This window comes from Ornithorhynchus anatinus, chromosome 11 (genome assembly GCF_004115215.2).
Source record: "Ornithorhynchus anatinus isolate Pmale09 chromosome 11, mOrnAna1.pri.v4, whole genome shotgun sequence".
Classification (NCBI taxonomy): domain Eukaryota; kingdom Metazoa; phylum Chordata; class Mammalia; order Monotremata; family Ornithorhynchidae; genus Ornithorhynchus; species Ornithorhynchus anatinus.
Window position 1 is genome coordinate 28,341,885 of NC_041738.1, and position 22,923 is coordinate 28,364,807.

The 22,923-nt window shown below is 40.7% G+C and overlaps 1 long non-coding RNA gene across 2 annotated transcripts in view; it reads left to right on the top strand.

Moving 5' to 3' along the window:
• LOC114814996 overlaps positions 1–9,628 on the top strand; it is a 60,384-nt gene extending 50,756 nt beyond the window's left edge. For both annotated transcript variants that reach the window (XR_003762782.2, XR_003762783.2), the window contains exon 2: positions 6,740–9,628. This is a non-coding gene — a long non-coding RNA (uncharacterized LOC114814996). The remainder of the gene's footprint in view (positions 1–6,739) is intronic.
• Positions 9,629–22,923: the final 13,295 nt, after the last annotated feature.

Here is a 22,923-nt window from a genome sequence, read left to right on the forward strand (position 1 = left end):
CTTTCCATGCTGCAGGCTTTAAATTAGATGCAGAAAAATGGGAGTTTGTTCCCCTTATGCAATTATTTCCAACAATACAGCTCAACTTGCTTCTGCACAGCATATATTCCCGTGTTCTTCTACAGCTGCATCTCTTTACAAATTCCACAGTCAAAAGGGCTGACAAGTCTCTTCAGAGACCCAAGTACAGTGATATGAGCCACACAAGCATGCAACCAGCCCCTCTCCCACTCATCCAAGGCTAAACAATGTTGGCTCCGAGATCCTCTGGACTCCGTTAGTCCATTCCTAACCTGAGGTCCCCTGCTGCTGGGTAATACATTATCTGCTGAACCATCAGGAATATTTCAGATTTTTCAATGCAAGCAGCTGCCCACAATAAGTTTTGAGGGGTAATTAATGAATGGATTCCCCTAGAGGAATGGACGTGTTTTTCCACCCTTTAGGTACAGAGCAAATAGCAGATATTCTCATTGGAAGAAGTAAGAAAAATATCTACTTTTTCCTTTTCTGCGGTAAACAATATACCGCTTGCTTTCTCCTCACTTTTCTTAACCCTCACTCTGTATACATATTTATATATTATTCATAGTGGATTAAAAATGAATGGGCTCTTTACCACAGTTGTACTGCATAGTGACAATACAAATTAACTTATTGTATACTTACTTTTCACATGGCAGTGCTGGGGGGAAAGGAGGCACCGAGGAAAGTGATAGAAATGGGGAAGCAAGGCAAGATGGGGTCTCTTTTACCCTCCCTTGGACCAATGCATCTGTTCAAAGTGAGACAACATAGGAATGCTGTAAGCTTGAAGTTCTTTCTTTTATACTTGGAATGCTTTGGGTTTGCGCTCCTGATTTTGGCCAACCTGAGGACTTTGTGATCCTGACTTTGTCCAGAGGCTTCCTTTACGGCTCAGAAATGAACTGGCCTTATCGTCCTGCTGATCACCAATAGACCCGCGCAGATTGCCAATTTAACCCCTGACCTGTAGGTCTGAGATTGCCAAAAGAGGATGTGTTTGCTTGTGAGGCTCTTATGCAATTAAAACAGAGTAGCAGAAGGGCAAAAGAAGGGATGACCTTCCAGGCTACACAAATGCAGTGGTTTTACTTTCTAGGGATTTGGATGACTAGTTTTTTCCCCCAGTGATTTTCCTTTGGAAGTTTGGTTTCCTCCAAATGCTGAGGGGAAATTCAGCAAGATACCAGCAGGTTTTCTTCAGCCCCATTTGCTGCCAATGAGTTCAGAGGGTTTCACTGTTCCATCACAAACGCTTAATTGCGGCATCAAAATGCCGCAACTCTCCCAGGCTCTGTGGTCTTGTCCGAAACCAGATCCTGAAGCTGAGGGTCCTGGCTCAGCCCAAACCCAAACCAAGCTAGGAAGGTAAGTCATGAAAAATGGTATCTATCCAGAGTGAGTAAATCGCTTCATTTCAAGGATGGGCAAATACTTTAGAAAGATTAGAAATATGCTCATTCGAACATATCTAGTTGCATGGATGCCCTTGAACTCCACTCTGGCCTCGTTCTGAATGTTCTTCTCTTCGTCGTTGTTACAGGTATTTAATGATTCATTGGGAAGCAGTATGGCCTAGAGGAAAGTAAGCGCTCAATAAATACTATTGAATGAATGAATGAAAGAGCCAGGACTGGAAGTTAGGAGACCTGGCTTCTAAACTCGTATACACAATTTACCTGCTGTGTGTCTTGGGAGAAATCAGTTAACCTCTCTGGGCCTCACTTTCCTAATCTGTAAAATGGGGATTAAATGCCAGTCTTTCCTCCCCCTTAGACTGTGAAAGTGGTTGCACCTAATTGTGCTGTCCTGGCACTTAGCACAGAGTTTGACACAGAGTTAAGTGTTTAGCAAATACTATTATTACTATCATCAGTGTTCTTGAACAAACCTTCCCATAATGAATCAGACCATTCCCCTTAAATTTACTGACTGGCAGTGGCTAGGGGTTGGGAGTTTATATAATGGAAGATGCTTCTAGAACCCAATTGGTCAATTGTCATAGGGTGACAGTGAAATTTAGCAGATGCTGAAAATCTTCATGGTTTTTCCCTGACTCTTTTCACTAACCAGAAGGGTCTTTGACAGATACATTGCTGATGTAGATATACCATGGTATATAATGCCAATGTTTGTATTACTGATTCGTTCTCATTTAAACATATAATTTTCTTAGATTTTTGTACATCTTCACATGGATTTCCAAGTCACTTAGATGATCATTAAAGTGAGCCGCCCCTGACTGTTTTGATCATAAACTGAAATAGCTAAAGCTAAAACCTCCAAAGTGGGCTAGCTTTTTTTTCAAACAATAAAGATCATGATTGAACAACAAAGTTTGAGCTTAATCAAATGCTTTGAAGGCAAAACATACTAAATGTTACATGATAAACTAGGTAATCCAAAGCCAGTTTGATTCACAATTGAAATTAGATTCTTTGTTCCCCATTTACTTTTCACAGATAGGTAATGAATGTCAGCAGTGGAGAACCACACTTATAGTTACTTAAAAAGGTGGATCTTTCAAAAGAGCCTTTTCATGCATAATAATGAATAATACCAACCATAATAATAACTATTTTCTTGAAGAAACACTCAGGATATGCCAGGTATTATTTGCAGTAAATAAAATAGAGGCAACCAAAAGAAAGCTTTGGCTAAAACTTGAAAAGAGTACAATGCATTACATGCAGTGAACACTCAAAAAAATACTATTACCTACCTCTCCAAGTTTCCTCCTAAATTCCCTCATGTTTTAGTATGTTTCACCACTAATTTTGAGATCTCCACGCATGCTTACCCTTCTCTTCATAATCTATTCCTGGGTCCTTCCTGAATTTCTTACGTAGATTGAAGATAAGAGTTCATCTCTGTCTTGTAGGCAGCATCTCATATCTACTAGAATTAGAGTAAGTTCCCAAGTCTCCCTTTATGTTCTAATTGTGCCATGCCTGACTTTACATGCTCTATGGAATGAAAAGTCCATTCCAGATGCAGTGGATTCAGAAGATGACAATTCTCCTGGGAAAAGAGGATGACTTTATCCATTAATAAGAAAATCCACCAATTATCCAAAAATCACATATAAAATCATGAGTTGATATTCTCTTCAACTCAGCATTTAGCCAGAGTCACAAACTAGTAACAAGACCACTAGATTTGTAATTCCCCTTTCTTTCCTTTTTTTTTTTTCCCTCCGCTGACTGGTGAAGAACTAGTGAGACATTTAAAAACTGGGCAGCAAAACCAAGATGGAGAAAAATCAGAATCCTGGATAATGTCCTAGTTGGAGCCTTGGCTCCTTGATAAGTAAGGGTTAGCTGTATTGATATTTCCAGCTTTCACTGTTGATCAAAATAGTTTTCGTAATGAATACAGACAAGCAACAGGATATGAATATGGTTAGTTGTTTTTTTTCCTACTCCATGTGCTCTGGATGGAATTGACTTCTTAGAATGGAGATGATCTTTCAAGGGCCCTTATTTCTTAGAATGGAGGTTATCTTTCAAGGATCCTGCCTTTCCCTCAGAGAGTCACCCAAAAGGAATTACCCTGACCTCATTATGCTTTTTCACAAAGTTGTTTAAATGGATCTAAAGACAGAGTTTAGAGCCCCCAAAATTCCATATTATTTTAGGTAGTAACTCATTTTAACCCAGGCTACTATAAAGTTTAGATCACCCTAAATGCCACTATATACCCTGATTTCAATCTTTTTTCCACTTGTCTTAATTCAGATGCAAAATTATTAGACAATGCCTTTGTCCTTCTCTAAGTTTAGTGTTATCTAGGGTTATACCCCAGTAGCCTATAAGCTCCTTGTGGCTGAATTATCTCCTCCTTCTTCTGAGTTCTTGGAATCCTACTGGTTGGGTGAGTAATCACTGATTCAAAAGAGAGAGCCCAAGAGGAATGAGATTTTCCAAACTCCATTAGATTACAAGCTCCTTGAGGGCCTGGAACATGTATCTTGCTTCTGTTTTCTCTTTCCTCATTGATACTTCACACTAGATACATGTCACTTCTTCATGGTATTTAAGTGCTTACGATATCCAGGCACTCTCCTAAGTGCTGGGGTAGTCACAATCTGTGTCCCACATAGGGCTCACAGTATTAATCTCCATTTTACAGATGAGCAGAGAAGTGAAGCAATATGCCCAAGGCCATTCAGCAGATAAGGGGTGGAGTCAGGATTAGAACCCAGGTCCTTCTGACTCCCAAACCCATGGTCTCTCCTCTATGCCATTTAGCTTCTCAATCAAGCATTAATTGATTGATTGAAAATTGGGGTCTCTGATCCAACGGAGAGGACCTAAGGGTGGAAATTCAATATTGGGGGACAGCGGAATTTGCTTCTTATGAGTAAGTTCTCAAGGCACTTACTCTTGCTGTTTAGGAATTATGGGGGCTGATAGGCAGGGGAAGACAAGGGCAGCTTTTTCCAAGTGCATGTTGCCAGTGCATCGGCATTCCTCAGGGAGCAATGAATCTTCCATTCCTTTAGGGATTTTCCCATTGTCCCTCCCAACAGACGGTGTTTTTATTCATGTTACTTTACTGCTAGTGCTATTATGAGGAATAGTGCTGCATGGAAACAAATGTAAAGTGCTCTTTGATGTCGGATGTGGGGTTCTTTTGATACTTACCCTGAATGTAGGTAAATGGCTTGGCACATTTATTTATTCATTTTTTTTTTGAGCAAATTAAACCCAGCTAAGTGTATTTGACCTCAGAGGCTCCTGGTTTAAGTTGATTTGAGAGACAAAGCTCGTAAACTTCCAGTAAAAAGGCATCAACAACTTCCCAGCATGGGTTGAAATATGACTGCTGGAATATAACCTCCCAAACCAGAACTACACTAGTTTTTCTCATTAGAAACTGAAAATTCTTTCATGGGATATCTGATTTTTACAAGAAAGTATTATTTAGGTAGGTTTGTTCCTTTGCCCCTTTGGTTTCTATGTTGAGAAAATTGCCAGATGCAAAGATTTAGCTTTGAGGTTTAAAAATTGTTGTCCCACTCAATTTTTTGGTATTTTTTCAAACTCATTCTAGTCTTGGTTGTCTCTGTTGCTTTCATTTCTGTTGCTCGCTCTCCCATCTCTTCACTCTCATGTAAACCCTTGGTATAAACAAAATATGGTGTTAGGTGGTCTGTCTGTACTCCTTGCCCCTTGGTGATAATGGAGTCTTTTACATTATCATTTTCCAGCTCTTCTTCAATAAAAAGCAACTAACTATACATGAAAGCAGATAAAGTGCTGATCTGTAGGACTGGTTTTGGGCGGTGCAAATAGGGCTCCTAGAGTGAATGATTAATAGAGAAGCAGAGTGATCTGGTGGAAAGAGCCTGGGACTTGGAATCAGAGGACTGGGTTCTAATCCTGGCTCTGCCAATTGCTTGCAGTGTGACCTTGAGCAAGTCACTTAACTTCTCTGTGCCTCAGTTTTTTCAACTGTAACATGGAGATTGAATCCGTCACTAAAACCTTCATGGCATCGCTAAAATCCACCCACTCATCTCCATCCAAACTACTACCGTGTTAATACAATCACTCATCCTATCCCTCCTGGATTACTGCATCAGCCTCCTTGCTGACCTCTCAGCCTCCTATCTCTCTCCATTCTAGTCCACACTTTGTGGCCTGGATCATTTTTCTACAGAAACATTCAGGACAATATCACCCCACTCCTCAAAAAACTCTAGTGGTTGCCCATCTGCCTCATCAGTCAAAATCTCCTCACCATTGGCTTTAAACAATTCCACCATCTTGCCCCCTCTTACCTCACCCCGCTACTCTCCTTCTGTATCCCAGCCCATACACTTTGCTCCTTTAATGCCAACCTTCTCACTATGCCTCGATCTCGCCCATCTTGCCGCCGACCCCTAGCTCACATCCCGCCTCTGTCCTGGAACTCCCTCGCTCCTCAAGTCCAACAGACTATTACGCTCTCCTCCTTCGAAGACTTATTGAAGGCAAATCTCCTCCAAGAGAGCTTCCCAGACTAAGACCGTCCTTTCTTCTCCCCCTCCATTCTGCATTGCCCTGATTTGCTCCCTGTGCTCTTCCCCCCTCCCAGCTCCACAGCATATATGGGGCATATCTGTAATTTATTTATTTGTTTTGATGTCTGCCTCCCTGCTTCTAGACTGTAAGCTCATTGTGGACAGGGAATGTGTCTTTTTATTGTTGTGTTCTACTCTCTCAAACACTTAGTACAGAGCTATGCACACCGTAAGAGTTCAATAAATATGATTGAATGAATGAATGAATACCTGTTCTCCCTCCTACTTAGACTTATAGCTCCATGCGGAACAGAGACTGTCTCTATCCTGATTAACTCGTACCTACCCCAGTGCTTAGAAGTGTGTTTGACACACAGTAAGTGCTTAGCAAATACAAAAAAAAATGAAGCTGATAAAGTGCTAATCTACGTGACTAATTATGGGAGGTGCAGGTTAGGCTCCTGGTGCAAATGATTATGAAGTAAATTTGAAACAGATGCTAGGTGTTCATCTCAGAAAGACCCTAAGACCCTATAGTTTTTGGAGGAAGAAATCCTTCCAAACATTGTCCTTTCTTTGATTTTGCTTCTATCTTTTATTCTGAGTCTTTCACAGAGAACTTACTACCAGAGTTAAAAAAAAAAAATGAATGTATTAAAAAAAACCACAAAACCCCCCCAACTAACCAGGCTCTTGTCTGTCACACAGGTCACAGGCCTTTCCAGTGCAGATACTGCCCCTACAGTGCCTCTCAGAAGGGAAATCTGAAGACCCATGTTCTTTGTGTCCATCGCATGCCTTTTGACAACAGCCAGTATCCAGATCGCAGGTTCAAGCGCTCCAGAGTTGACTCCGAGGCTTCTGGGAATTTAGAGGAACCTGCAGCTGTCAAACCTGGGAGCTCAGCAGAGCTAACAGAGGAGGGCAGCAAGGCCCAAGAGTAATGCAGCTGAACAAATCAATCTGTATATTGCAATATTATTTTACACAGTTTTTAGATATGCATTTGGTAAGAGAGTTTGCTAACTGCATTCCAAGGGAAAAAAAAAGAATCATGTACAAATCCCCAATAGTGTACAGAACATTTAAAAAAATTTAAGACATATATACGTATAAATATATATATATATACATACAAAAAATTCCCCTGGCCCTTGAAAATGGCTGCTAAACTGTTACCTGGCAACAAGTACTTCCAAACAATGCAGGTAGGATAATGAAGAGATTTCAAAATGCGAGGAGGTCATTAGTTCTTTAAAAAGCAGGGGGGGAGCATTTCGAATCAAAAGTGGTCTTTGTCCAAAAATAATGCTCTTAACAGAAAAATGATACCATCTAAATGATTTACTGTTGCCTTGAAGATTGAGAGGCTGTGTTTGCATTGTTGAAAACACCTTTATAATATGACACCAGCTGCTGTCATTTGCCTAGCATAGTAATGAGATGTGTTGGTAGACTGCCATGGTGCCAGTTAGACCGGAGCTGTCTTTGCAGAAAAAAAAAAATCAATTCAAGTGGTGTTGCAACTGCACTCTAGGAGAAATCTTAGACGGCCCATAAAGCGAGGGTCAGTCCTGACCTATATTGGAAAGGATTGTGACTTTATATTCTCATTTAAGAAGAAAAAAAACACACACACACAGCCAAATGAATCAGTGGTAGGGAGGTATCTGCAGACCAACGTCCGTTGAGGATTTGATTAATAATTCCCTTTTTTTAGATCAAATTGCAGTATTGAAAGAAATGCTTTTATTCTGTATCTTTTTTTTTTAAATGAAGAAGTAGGTTTGCTATTAAAAAGAGATGTAGGGGTATATTATATTAAAGTATTGTTTAGTGAAACTAGTCACCCTTATCTGAAGAAGGTGCTGGTGAGAAACTGAAGTTTATGTAATAAATGGAGTTACTTTCTTTTGTCTTCCTTTCTTCTAATTTTTTTTTGAACTTGAATGAAGGATTTCCAGTATGGTTAATTTTCATTTGTTAGGTTTTATAAGTGTTGAAGACATAGTGCAGGGTTGTTTTTTTTCTCTCTTTCTTTTTCTGGAGCAAGCTCTTAAGAAGTAGCTTAAACTAAAATATGAATCTAAACATCCTGCTCTTTGTCTCTAATGAAGAAAAGTGTTTTAGCTGATATTTCTTTGTTTTTGTAAAACAAATGTGTTCTATATTTTTGCAGATTTTAGCTTTTCTACTGATTGGATCCTCCAAATGTACTGAGTTCTTCACCACATAGGAAGCTTCTGAGAGACTATAATGAAATACTTAATGAAAAAAATGTAAGACTGCTAGCAAAGTTTTATTCTTAAGTCTGCTTGTAGCGCCTGAAATGTTAGCCTTTTAACGTAGTTCCTTTGGTTGACGCCAGATCGGTGCTGTTGATGGTGATGGTCCAGAAGTATTAACTTCTCCTTAAACAAAATCATCCAGACTTTAAAAAAGAAAAGTCAATATTTCCTTGCAGGCTGGGAGCACAGAGTAAAACCCCAGGGCCTTAAAACTTCAGCTCTGCCTAAAGCAGTTTACAAAAGTACTAAACTGCAATCAATGTAAATAAAATTCTTAGCGCTATCCTGAGACTGGAAAAAAAAAAAATCTCAGGCTAATAAGGAATACGGTTTGCATATGCTGTCGGAAGGATTGTCAACTGACTGAAGTTTCAGTTTAAATGGAGGTCGCTCTGCAGTGTGGCCAGTTTGGTACAGAGCAAGCTGCTTTCTTCTTTTTCTAGTATAGTTCTCACTGCCTTACTTAAATCAAGTTGATAAACTTAATGCAACTGTTTCTATGATCCTAGGTAAAGGATTGAAATGTTATTGAAAACTTTCTGACCGTAGTAAGCTTTAGGATTTTAACTGCACTACTGTGTTTGGTGACTGTGTCAGTCGCTTGCTTTTTGTGTGTTTGCGCCGCCTTCAGTATCTTAGCAGAAAAAAAAAAGCAAAAAATACAAAAAATAAAAAAGATCCACATTCCATTTCTGGCACTTTTGGAGCTCTTTCAGTATTCTTTTGTGTCTTCTGAGCATTTTCAGATACGACAGGCAATAATTCTGTTTGTGACACTGGGAACATCTCCCCTTTTTTGTGATGTGCGTGCTGATTCCATTTAGTCCGGTGCTACCGTCCCTATTTTCCCCTCTGACATAGGTCTTTTTTCCAGAACATTTGTAACTTGTAATACAAACAAGTGACAGCAGCCGTGATGCATTGTCAGTTTCTGAATATCATCATGCTTCTCATATCTAAACATGTCAAGTTTTTTCTCTGTAACTTCTGTAGTCTGTGATACTGGTCATAATACTGTCTACATTCCTACACAAAGAAAAATTTCTATCTTGGAGTAAATCTGAGATCAATAGAGTAGAGGATTTTGTTGCTATGCTTGTAACAAGTAGAAAACTTTGTATTGAAAGTTTATTCTTGGTCATTATTTATTATTATAATACATCAGTTGACAGAACTTTATTCTGGTATAGAAGTATTAAAAGTTGTTTTTTCAGCAATGACTTTTCTTTCTGCTGTTAGAATAAAATGTCTTTGAAGCAGTACAGTTTTATCCAGTGTTTTCCGCAATAAAACCTCTACCTCTGAAAAATACAGTTTCCCTACTTGCTTATGTTTATCAGGAACAGTTTAAAACACAATTTCAGCAGCCTTATCAGATATCAAACACAATTAAGATGAGAGTGTTCTCAGTGCTTAGATTGAATTTATTCCTTCAGTCAAATTATTTTTAACCTGAACAAGTCTACCTACAGAACATACATATATACTATATATGTATTATCATGCTTAATTAAATGACTGTGGAAATCTGTTTTAGTATGCAATAATATTTGTTTTATATAATAGAAATTATGTCAGGCATAAAGTATTGGAGTTTACTAAGCAAACATAACTCTGACCTGGATTTGAAGATGTTTGGAGTGTGTACCATACACAATGGTTTAGAAGGTCGTGTTCTCATACAAAGGAAGCATTTACCGTATAGAGCGTACGTTTGGCAATAAAACACTGCGGGTTATTGTAATGGTGCACGTAAAACCAATTGCCTATATTTTAAAGAAATTTGGAAGCATAAGAGCCTTCAGTTTCATCCAGAGATAGTATTCTTCCTGTATGTGAGCTAAGTCTCCTATTTTGGCTATAACTGAAAATAAAAGAATTAGAAGTCGACTGTCTATTACTGCAGAGCGTCATACCAACTACCTCGTCTATAAAAAAGATGACTAGAAGGAAAAGTCTGCAAAAGACGGACAGCAAGCAGGTTCAGATGTAAGGAGGGGTTTGGCTCAAATGTTGACAATCCATCCCATTCTGTTAAATAACTAGGTCGTTGGTGGATTTGCTGAATCTGTGTCTAAAAGCAACTGTTTAGCAAAAACAATTCTGGAGCCTTACAGGTTGGGGTTTAATAGAACAATGAAAACCTGTGTGGCCAGGACAGGGGAGGGAGAGCATTTAGACACAGTTTGGATCCAAATTAAATAAATTCACCACGAGTTGCAAAGGGATTCCCAACGGGATGTCCCCACGTCTCATCTATAAGTATTTAAAATGACAGGAGGGAAATTTGCTCTGCGCTTTGCTCAGAACATTATCGCATCCAAACACCATCTTACACGGGAGCCAGGGGAAAATGAAATGAAGGCTACCCGAGCTTTAGTTCTCCTAGCAGATTGGCAACCATTTAGCCAAAACATAGTACTAATTCTCAGTCGTCCAGAGGATGATTATCCAAAGTGTGGATTATCCTGGTCCCTGGCTTCTCTTCCTTCTAGTGCTTCTCCACCCTCCCCGCTTGAATTTTGGCTATTTCCCTGTTTGTAATCTTTCATGTCACACAGACTAGGTGAGGAGAAACGAGATCGAGCTAAAATGGTTCCACACTAGCTCTGCAATTGTTTCTTCGGTTTCCCTGTCGGCAAATTGTCCAGGTGAGTAACTCCACCCTCGCCTTCTTCCTGCTCCTCTAGCTCAGCACTTGCACAGTTTTCAGTCCCCTCCTCACCCATGCACTCCTCTCTATTTCACCAGCCTCCTCTTAACCCTCCCTCCCGCTATTCAATTCACCACTTTATATTTGCTAACACCTCGAGCACTGCTCCATCCCACCTGGACCTCTTTTGAATAATAATAATAATAATAATAGTTGTGGATTTGTTAAGCGCTTACTATGTGCCAGGCACTGTACTGAGCACTGGGGTAGATTCAAGCAAATTGGGTTGGATGCCGTCCCTGTCCCAGATGGGGTTCACAGTCTCAATCCCCATTTTACAGATGAGGTAACTGTGGCCTGGAGAAGTGACTCACCCAAGGTCACACAACAGCCAAGCGACAGAGCCGGAATTAGAACCCATGACCTTCTGACTCCCAGGCCCATGCTCTACCTACCGATGCCTTGGCTGCAGAACTTGGGGTTGAGGAAGGAGGGACATGGTTGGGGGGGGGGGGGGGCGATGTTTGGGTGGCACCAGGGTGAGACATAGGGAGAAAACAAGTGGTGGTCGCAGTGTCAGCAGCCAGACCAGCCAGGTCCCCCATGAAACCCAGTGCTGTTGGAGCTGTAAAAAAATAATATAGCCAAAAACAATGTAGTCTAGTGGAAAGGGCATGGACCTGGCAGTCAGAGAACATGGTAGTTTCACTGTATATGCTTTGATAAGAAAGAGGTCACGTTCTTCAGACCTCGCTTGATGGCAGAGCGAAGTTTGCCCTCTGCCCAATATCCGCTCAAATCGATTAATGAGATTCCTTGTTAGCTCAAAAACGAGGTCAAAATAAGCAGCTAAAATGAGGTTGGGGATTATCTGTGGATTTCAATTAACCGTGCCTTCCTCTTCTCCAAGTGACAGTAAATAATGGCCGGGGGGCTGCCCTACCGTGTTCATCATGATTGAAAGGTGCCTCATCTCTCTCAGGACCAAGGCTGTATGCAATATGAGCCCAGCACTTGGCCTAAAAGACTCAGGGTTCTTGCAGGAGAGAGAACGCCCATAAAGCCTGGAATCATAATTCAGAGGGTCAGCTGAAAACCACCCCTGCCAGGACTAAGCAGTAGTTAACCTGTCACTGTCTCCTGGGAAAATACATTTGTGAGGAAATCATCTCTCTTTAACCTTCCCATACAGATGGCAAATTATTTGACAAGACTCTTCCTGCCAAATGCCCCTCCTCCCTCCCCCCCCCCCAATATCAAAAAGCTGCTTTCAGTTTTAAGATCCAGTTTCTTATTGAAACTTTTATGAAGACACTCACCCCTCTCCTGTAATGCAGGAATTGAATATTTCCCTTATGTGTTTAACATCTCTATTGTAAAAAGGTATATTATCGCTGCTCCACCTTGTGTATTGTAAGCTGGATCCCAGGGAAATGATTCTTTAGCACCGTGTGTTTCATTTCTGGATACCAGGGTTTGGCATGCTCCACCAAAGTGCAAGGAGATTTCCACTGGGAAAGTGAAAAGAAAGGAAAGGAAAAATGATAAAGTGAAGTGTAATGTAATATTTAAACCTACTCCAGCTGAAGATCATATAAAGAGGTTAGGGAAAGTTCTGGTTCTTCACCTGTTGGTGTTGCAAGGAGAAAAGAAGAAAGAAATGAACATGAGAGAGCAAGTGTGTGCTCACAGGAGACTGCATGTTTGGGAGTAGGGAAATCACAGGAAAAGAGGAGGGAGAAAATTTAAATGATCCTAGACTGAACTGTTTTGCTGTTAATACAGAAATACAGTGCAAGACACATTTAATGGGCCCTATTTTTTATTATACTATGCTGAATAATTAAGTTTGAGGCTAAGTGTCACATAGATTTATCTTTTAATTAAAAAAGCATGGTTCACGCATATTTGAGTGGTAGTCCAAATAAATGCAATATAGAAATTTATGTTTGTTTATCTAGGTGTTAATTACCTAGAGATTGTTCTGGATTACTTCTTTTTATAAAGTGTCATAGGCTCATGTCAGAAGTAATAAAGCTTACCGGTGGAACCTTATCAATTTGCTAACTATAATGCTAGTGTGACCTGAGTAGGGAAACAAAACAAAACAAAAAAAACTTTGGAAAATGTTGTATCCACACCCCATTCAACATGGGAAAAACACATACGGAATAAAGCAATCATTTAAAAAAAGATTTCCTGAACCTAAAAGTACAAATATATCTTCAGGGTTTTACAGTCTCTCACACAGAACTATTTATATTCCGCGCAATTATTCATGCATCTAGGATATGAGTCCCATACAGAGGACTGGCAGAAAACCCAAACAGTTGGTTTTCCTGGTGCCATGTAATATGTCCAGGCAATGAAAAATACCCAAAATAAAACACTACCTAACTAGGAAGTCAGACAATTCAATTTTCCTAACATCTTTAAAGCACAAGCGTACCTCCCTCAGAAATTGAAAAGGCGGGGGGGAAGGGGGGGTGGAAATCGTATTAATGAAGTTAGGAAAGATGAAAAAAATAGTACAAATTGTTCTTAAAATAATGTCAGTTTATTATCCTTCATTTTTGAACAGAGTATTTATTAAGAATTCTCTCAAATGAATTGGAATGAATTGATGAAGCTGGAAGGTGTGTGTTACTTCAGGAACAACTGCCAGAGTCTCAGGAAGCTTCTGAGCTGATACAGGAAATTGTTCAGTGGAATAAAAGGGTGATCATACTTAGATTTCTCACTTGTATTTTCACACAGTCTTAATGGCCCGAGTACTTTTACTTCTCTACTGTCTGGATTATGATACCAACATTTTTGAGAGCCTCTTTTTCTGATGTCATAGCACAAGGAAATCAATGAAAATTACTGTAAGTGTTCATGCTCATTAATTCTAGCTTGATCTACAATTCTCAAAAAAGAGGAGAAGACGGGAAACAAAGTCATAAAGGGCTGTCATCTGTTTATTGCACCACAATTATTCCCACAGAAACAGATTTTTATATGCTTTTGTTCATGACTAGGTAGGGGTTTGAGGGGAGGAATGAGGAAACGAGACAGGTTTACGTTCAAAAAGGTTGATAAAAAAAGAACTCATGGGGGAGTCAAATGGAAAAATATCAAACATTTAAGATTATTTTAAGGTGCATATCTTTCCCTTAAATAAAGAGGCATATAGCTAGGAGGTATAAAGCTCGCTTTAGGCACTGTTACTATTATACTAGCCTAAAACTAATGGATTTTCTTGAGTGTCAGATAAAAACTTCCATTGAAAATAGTGTATGCTCGATGAGAGTGCTTTGCCTCCTGTTGAGGTTAGTTTCTCTCTTTTTTTGGTTATTTAAACACAAAGTATTTTTTGAGCAGGAGCAGCATGGCATAATGAAAGAATGTGGGCCTGGGATTCAGAGGACCTGGGTTCTAATTCTGGCTCTGCCATTTGCTTGTCATATGACCTTGAGCAGGTAACTTTTCTGATCCTCAGTTTCCTCATCTGTAAAACAGGGATTAAATGCCTATTCTCCCATCTACTTGGACTGTATGCTCCATGTGATTAACTTGTATCAACCCCAGAGCTTAGCACGGCACTTGAAAAATTGTGAATTCTTACAAATACCATAGTAATAATAAAAATATTATTGTATTATTCATTGTTGAGGTGATGGGAGGTTTATTTTGTCCTTCGTAAACTCTGTAGTCCTAGAGGGTGAGCCTGGGAACAAGTGGAAGATTTAGCCAGGGTCCATAGTGGGAGATAAATTAAACTGTCTCAAATGTTTGTCATCAATCAGTGATTTTTACTGAGCACTATGTGCAGAGCATTGTACTAAGGACTTGGGAGAGTCCATGCAACAGAGTTGGTAGACACGTTCCCTGCCCATTACAAACTTATAGTGTAGGGAGGAGAGAGACATTAATGTAAATAAATTATTTATACATATATACATGGGTGCTGTGTGACTGAAGGTAGGTCAAATAGTGAATGCCCAAGGGGCACAGATTTAACTGCCAGGTCATATCCAACAGACCCTTTACTGTCGTCACTAATCAAGGTTAAAACTATTTTTGATCTATCCTAATTTGGGGCACTTGTGTTTTCCTATGTTTGTGATGCTACCCCGATTCATCCCATTAATATGTGTAACTAAAATTGTGTTCCAATCTTCAATTACTGTCTGTGAACATTGCTTTCCTTCCTAATGCAGCACACTTGTGTCACCGAATTGTTGTAATTTTAAGGATTAATCTTCAGCAGCCTCCCAAATCAAGACTGAAGAGGAGGGAGTTATCATTTGGAGGATTATGTCTGGGCTGCAGTGCTACTAAGCTGGATAGATGCATCTTTAGCAATTATAGCTGAGGCATTTATGAAGCACTATCAGTTTGCCAAGCCCTGTACTAAGCACTGAGGTAGATGCAAGAGAATTGGATGAGACACAGTCCCTGTCCCACGTGGAGCTCACAGTTTAAGATGAGAGGCAATGGGTATTGAATCCCCATTTTATAGATGAGGAAACTGAGGTATAGAGAAGTTAAGTGACTTCCCCAAGGTCACACAGCAGATAAGGGGTGGATTTGGAATTAGAAGTCGGGACTCCTGGCTTCCCAGGCCCGTGTATTTTCCACTAACAATAATAATAATGTCACATACCAGAACGAGTACAGATATGTTAGAAGAAAGGACATTCTGAAGAAAATATGTCCTTAGAGCCACGAAGGATTGGAAACGACTCTATAACATTTGTTGATGATGATTTGTTAAGCGCTTACTATGTGTCAAACACTGTTCTAAGAGCAGCGGTAGTAGATAAAGGCTAATCGGGTTGGTCAGAGTCCCTGTCCCACATGGGGTTCACGGTCTTTACCCCCCATTTTACAGATGAGAGAACTGAGGCATAGAGGAGTTAAGTGACTTGCCCAAGGTCACACAGAGAAGTGGCGGAATTGAGATTAGAACCCAGGTCCTTCTGACTCCCAGGCCCATGCTCTATCCAGTAGGCCATGTTGCTTCTTTGGCTCCCATTTTGCACAGTAAGGTATCCCCTAGCATTTTGAATGCTGGGAAGTGAAGGTCCAAGTGACCCATTTAGCTGATTCTGCCCAGAAATCAATGGAATGGAGTCCTAAAAAGAGGAGCAGAGCAGAAGGACAATGAATCTTAAAACAGTCAACCCAACCAGCTTTGGCATTATGCAGCTTGAAATCCTACCTCAGAGTGGAGACAGAATGACCAAGTCAGTCCACGTGAAATGTGGGGACATCATTTGTTTCAAAGGTACAGATCAATCAATCCATCAATTACTACTATTATTAGGGGGCTACTGTGTTTTCCCAGCTCTGATACTTGTCTGCTATGTGACCTCGAGGAAGTCACTAATTTCTCTGTTCCTCTCTATCTTGGTCTGTAAAATGAGGATACGGTAACTGTTGTCCCTTCGACTTTGACCGTGAGCCCCATGTACGACAGGGACGGAGTATGCCTGACATGATCTGGAAAGCAGCAAGGCCTAGTGAAAAGAGCATGGGGCTAGGAATTAGAGGAGCTGGGTTCTAATTCCAGCTCTGCCACTAACCTGCTGTGTGACCTTGGGCAAGTCATTTAACTTCTTTATGCCTCAATTTCCTTATCTTCAAACTGGGGATCCAACACCTGTTCTCTTCCTACTTGGATGGTGAGCTTCACAAGAGACAGGGACTGTGTCTATCCTGCTTAGTAGCTATCCCAGTGCATAGACTGGTGTTTGGCACATAGAAAGTGCTTACAAAATGTCATCATTATTATTATCATTACCCTGTACTTAAGTCTTGGGAGAGTATAAAAGAGATAGAAGGCAGAGTTCCCACCCTCAAGGAATTCATAGTCTATTGCTCTGCTTTAGTATGTTTTCACTACCCTTTTTTGACTACAACATTGTTAGGGAATTAAGGAGCGGTTGTCTGATGTGGTCCAGTTTATTAATAATAACAATAATATTAATAATGTTGGTATTTTTTAAGCACTTACTATGTGCAGAACACTGTTCTAAGTGCTGGGGTAGATACAGGGTAATGAGGTTTTCCCACATGAGACAGTCTTAATCCCCATTTTACAAATGAGGTAACTGAGGCACAGAGAAGTTAAGTGACCTGTCCACAGTCACACAGCTGACAAGTGGCAGATCTGGGATTCGAACCATGACCCCTGACTCCCAAGCCCAGGCTTTTTCCACTGAGCTACATTTGGAGGCATGGTGTTGGAAGGAATGGTTATGTACAATGAGCATTATTGGACATTATGTCGACTATGGTGAATCAATAAATCATTTGTATTTATTGAGCACTTACTGTGTGGACAGCACAGGTTTTTCTTAACAGGGGCTTTTGCAAGATGCCAGTTTATAAGAGAACTGAGAGTAGCTTAAATTACCCTGTTGCCTATCCCGGTTGGCTTAGGTGTAGGTCTGAATTGAGGCAGGGAGACTTTGGAAAGATCATTGCAGCCCTCTGATTCTAGCTTTCCCAAATAATTAAAAATGGGGGGGGGGGGAGGGGAAAGACTTTCCACAGTCGGCTTGATTACAATTGATTACAATTGCTTAGAATTGGATTAATTACAATGGAAAGTTTCTGTGAGGTGAGCATAATATCGCCGAACACAAAAATTTAGTGAGTTCCCAAAGAAAGAGCAGATCCACTGATCTCTAGCAGTGTCCACGACCCCTGGCCTTCCTAGCCCCTACCCATCTTGAAATGACAAGAGATGTCCTCCCCGTGCCAAGAGGTGGATGGTGATTCTCCCAGCAGGAAGACAAGCAGGTGCGAGCTAATTTCAAAGCAGCCATCGATGACCCCAAGGGCCTTTCTTTCAGCACACCTCCCCACTCCTCCTTGCCCTCAGGTCCTCAGCAGCCACCCTAAGGTCAAAACCCCATCTTAAAGCTTTTTCTTTTCTCAGTTTGCTGACTGAGGTAATTCTAGGTGAGGCACAATAAATACTTCAAAAATAATTCATGGTGAAGAAAGACGCTTTTAAAATGGATGATGCTACGATGAGTTAACATTTTATAGGTTCGGGTATAAATTAGTTTAATGTATGTAATAGATTCACCAAGAGACAGGATTCTCTCTAGGTCAGAGCTCTGAACCGAGGGATGGGCAGGGTGGTTGGTAGCAGGTGGTGCTAGGCCCGGTTTGCGGCTTACATCAATCACTTCTCTCTCCCAAAGCCTTTATCTCTGGCATTCACCTATCTCTAGATAGGAAATGTGGGAATGAATCCTAAACTTCCCAAACTCAATGTACTGCAAGTTAAAATAGCATGGATCACACTACCCTGTCCCATACACTGTCCCTAATCATCTTGGGGGTAGGAGTAATTGAGTAATGAGGAAAACAGTTGTGAGGGGCTTTCAATACTTGAAGCACCGCAACTAAATGCTAGGGAGAAGTGCCAGAACACTGATTGAAATATGGACCCTAATTCACAAGGGGCTCACATCTAAAGAAAGAGACTTCTAAAGGAAGAATAACATGGCAAATTCAGCAAAAGCATCAATAACAACTGTGGGAATAGCAGTTGCTAGCTGCTGGGAGGAGGACTTTTCTCCAGGCTCGTCACTGCTCCAGCAGGACCATCTCTGGCTCAAACAGATTCAGTTTGGGGCAAGGGGCCAGCACCATGTCTGGCCCGAGACCACTCCTTGGAACACTTGCCATTGAAAGGCAGTCCAGAGTTGTTAGACAAGATAACAATACCATCATTATCATTATTATTATTATCTCTACCCAAAAGGAGCTTACAGTTTAGAGTTGGGAGGAAAACATTAAAAAGAAATTACAGATATGCACATTAATGCTGTGAGGCTGAGGGTGGGTGAATATCAAGTGACTGACTACGCACTTGGCTGTGTACCACTTAAGCACTTTGATTCTCACCACAGCCTCGCAGTACATATGTACACATTATTGTACCTTTCTTTTTATGTTATCCCTAATTGATTTTAATGTCTGACTGCCCCTATATGTTGTAACCCTCTTGAAGGGAAGGATAATGTCTACCAACTCCATTGTATTGTACTTTCTCTAGCAATTAGTACAGGGCTTTGCAAACAGTATGTGTTCAATAAATATGATTAATTGAGGGAGTGTGGGAAATGAGGGCTTAGTTGAGGAAGAACTCTTGGAGAAGATGCGATTTTAGTAAGGCTTCTAAAATGGGAGAGCAGAGATCAGTCACTGATGAAGCAGAAGGGAGTTTCAGGCCAGAGAGAGCATGTGGGCATAGGGTTGGCAGCAAGATAGCCTAGATCTACAGTGAGTAGGTTGGCATTAGAGGAGCAGAGAGTGTGGCCTTGGTTGTAGTAAGAAATCAGTGAGGGAGGTGGGTGGAAGAAAGCTGATTAAGTGCTTTAAAGCTAATTCATTCTTTGATTCAACCATATTTATTGAGCACTTACTATGTGCAGAGCACTTTACTAAGCGCTTGGAATGTGCAATTGGGCAACAGATAGCGACAATCCCTGCCCATTGACGGAAAGTGATTTCAGTTTGATGTATAGGTGGATGAACAACTTCTGGAGGATCTTGAGGAGTGAGGAGGCATGGACCGAATTTTTTTGCAAAAACAATCCAGGCAACAGTCATATAAAGACTGGAGTTGGGAGAGACCGGAGGCTGGGAGGTCAGCGAGGAGGAGGATGCAGCAAAGTGGGGTGCAGCATGGCCTAGTGAAGCAGCATGAAGCAGCATGGCCTACTGCTAAGCGCACAGGCTTGGGAGTCAGAGGATGTGAGTTCTAATCCCACTCTGCTGCTTGTCTGCTGTGTGACCATGGGCAAGTCACTTAACTTCTCTGTGCCGCAGTTACTTCATCTGTAAAATGGGGATTAACACTGTGAGCCCCACGTGGGGCAACCTGATTACCTTGTATCTTCCAGTGTGCTTAGAACAGTGCTTAGCATATAGTAAGCACTTAACAAATATAATATTATATTAGTATTATATGCTAAGTCCTTGAAGCAGCATGGTAGCAGTTTGGATGGAGAGAAAAGGGTGGATTTTCACAATGCTGTGAAGGTGGAAATGGCAGAATTTGGTGACAGATTGAAAATGTCGATTGGATGAGAAAGATGATTCAAGGAACTGGTGGATAAAGCCTGGCCCTGGGGTCAGAAGGACCTGGATTTTAGTCCTAGCTCTGCCACTTGTCTGCTATGTGACCTTGGGCAAGTCACTCATTTTCTCTACATCTGTTATCTCATCTGTAAAATGGGGAGAAAGACTATGAGCCCCATGTGGCACATCTCATATCTACCATAGTGCTTAGAACAGTGCCTGGTACCTAATAAGTGCTTGGCAGATATAAGAACCCCCCAAAGGATAATGCCAAGGTTACAAGCTTGTGAGACAGGGAGAATTGTGGTGGTCTACAATGATGAGAAAGACAGGGGCAGGACAGGGTTTACAATAGCTTACTTTTTATAATACTTGCCTCTATATCAAGTCCTATATATCTAGGGAAGGACAGGCATTTAGAATTTCTTTAGCTTTCCCCTATTTCCCTTCCTGTGCATGAAACAAACCTACTGTGTCTAGGTCCTAAATGTCTGAGAAATGCCTTGAAGTACCATGAAATTTTCTCAGGTTCCTCCCCCAATTACCCGGATAGATCAGCTTTCACTAACTGCCTCATGAATAGTAATTGCAGTTTTGCGGCTTGGAATTATGATTTGAGACAACATAAAGAACTCAGAGTCCAACAGTCAGCGGATGTATCACTGAAAATATGCTAAAGATGTTTGCAACTCCGGGATCCAAAAATAGGTTAAACTGCTTTACCTTATGGATGATTCACTTTGCAGTAGATGGTAGTCGTAGGGCTTTTACCTAGCCCGTACCATGCCCTAATGTATATGTGACATGTTCAGCATATTGCTTTATACTATAAAGTTAGTTGCCACTTCTGATTCCACAGAAATATATTAACGTTTGACACCCCTGATGATTCCCTGAAGAGAGGAAAAACATCCTTAGGCCACTTGAACCGCATTGCTTGTTTCAAGCCAATTTCCCACACAAAAGCAAATTAATAAGTGCCTGACAGGAATATGCAGAGCTGGGCAGGGATAGGGAAGAGATTCAACCCCTGAGTGCTCCTTTCCCCTTCTTTTTACTCTAAGGAGATCCACGCCATATCCTTGAAGATTTTCTCACTGATTTTTCTACTCTAACGGAGCCCACACATTTCAATTCCCTACTCACGTTCCTTGATCTCGTCTATCTCACTGTTGACTCCTTGCCCACATCCTCCCTCTGGCTTGGATGTCCCTTCCTCTTCATAACCTGTAGAAAACCACTCTCCATACCTTCAAAGACCAAGTTAAATCACATCTCTTCCAAAATGTCTTTCCCACCTAATTCCTCACTTCCCCTACTCCTTTTCCTTTCTGCATCCCCTAAGTACTTGGATCTGTATCCTTCATCTGTACCCCATTCTCATTCCCACAGCACTTATATAGATAGCCATAATTTATTTTAATGTCTGTCCTTACCTCTAGCCTCTAGGCTATAAGCTCTTTGAGGGCAGGGCAGGGCAGGTCTACCAACTCTATCAAATTGTACTCTCCCAAACTCTTTTATTATAGTGGTCTGCCCACAGTAAGTGCTCAATACATGCCACTGATTGATGGACTGATCAATTGAAGATGGGGAATAGATGAATTCTCTGCATCAAGACCCCAGTTTGAGAAAACTAACCACCACTTATATTGCCCAACCGAGTTTGGTTTAGAGATCCTTGGAGGCTGTTTAGAAAAACTTCTCCCCTCAGCCACAAGCCTTATTGAAAGGATGATCAGGGCGAACATCCTCACTTTCTGAACAAACAACTCTGCTTGCTAAAAACTGGGTTGTCAAAAGGTTACCTATAGCAAGAAAAATGAGATAATGATAGTTTTCTCATCTTTTCCTTTACAACATGGCATAGTGGAAGACCACGGGCCTGGAGTCAGAGAACCTGGGTTCTAATCCTGGCTCTGCCATTGGTCTATTGTGTGACCTTGGACTAGTGACTTCACTTATCTGTACCTCAGTTTCCTTGTCTGTAAAATGAGCATTAAAACTGTGAGTCTTGTGTGGAACATGGACTGAGTCCAACCTGATTATCTTGTATCTACTGAGTTCTTAGAACAGTACCCAGCACATTGTAAGAACTTTACAAATACCATTAAAAACACACACACACACACTCACTCACAAACTATGGAATGTTTCCCTCTTCTTCCCTTCCTAAAATGGATAATGGATTATTTACATAATTGTCCAGAGCATCTGATTACCAAGATTCTTTCTCTCATGTCATCTGTCTGTTATGTTACAGGCTCTAAAAATTGTGCATTTACCCTCAAAAAGAAGCCACTTACAAAAAGAGAAGAATTTTAAATTCTGGCCACTAAATAGCCCTGACAACTTTGGGCCTCTTCTGAGAAAAAAATTGCTCTTCTAGGCAAATATTGGCAGGCATATGGGTTTGTTCAGGAGCTTACTGTTAGACAAAAACTTGCCAATAATGAACTTTATTGTTAGAAGTTGAGAAAAGTGTTTTCTTCTTAACCCCAAAACACAGACTGCAAATTCTGCATAGATCCTCATAGCTGGTAGATAAGAAGTTGAGTTAGTCATTGTAATCACTGGGTTTCTCACCCATCTGAACAAAAAGTTCAGCATTAGACAGTATACCCATTTTACTCATTTTATTCATTTGAAAGTTCAAGGTATCAATCAATGGTATTTATTGAGTGCTTACTCTATGCAGAGCACTGTACTCAGAGTTTGGGAGAGTACAGTGTGACAGAATTAGCAGACCTAAACCAGATATTCAGATATAATTCCAGATTTAGAGCTAGAGTTTTGAGTCCCCCAAAATATTGATAGCTCTTAGTTTATCAAGACACCAAAGAAAAAACAGAATGAAAATG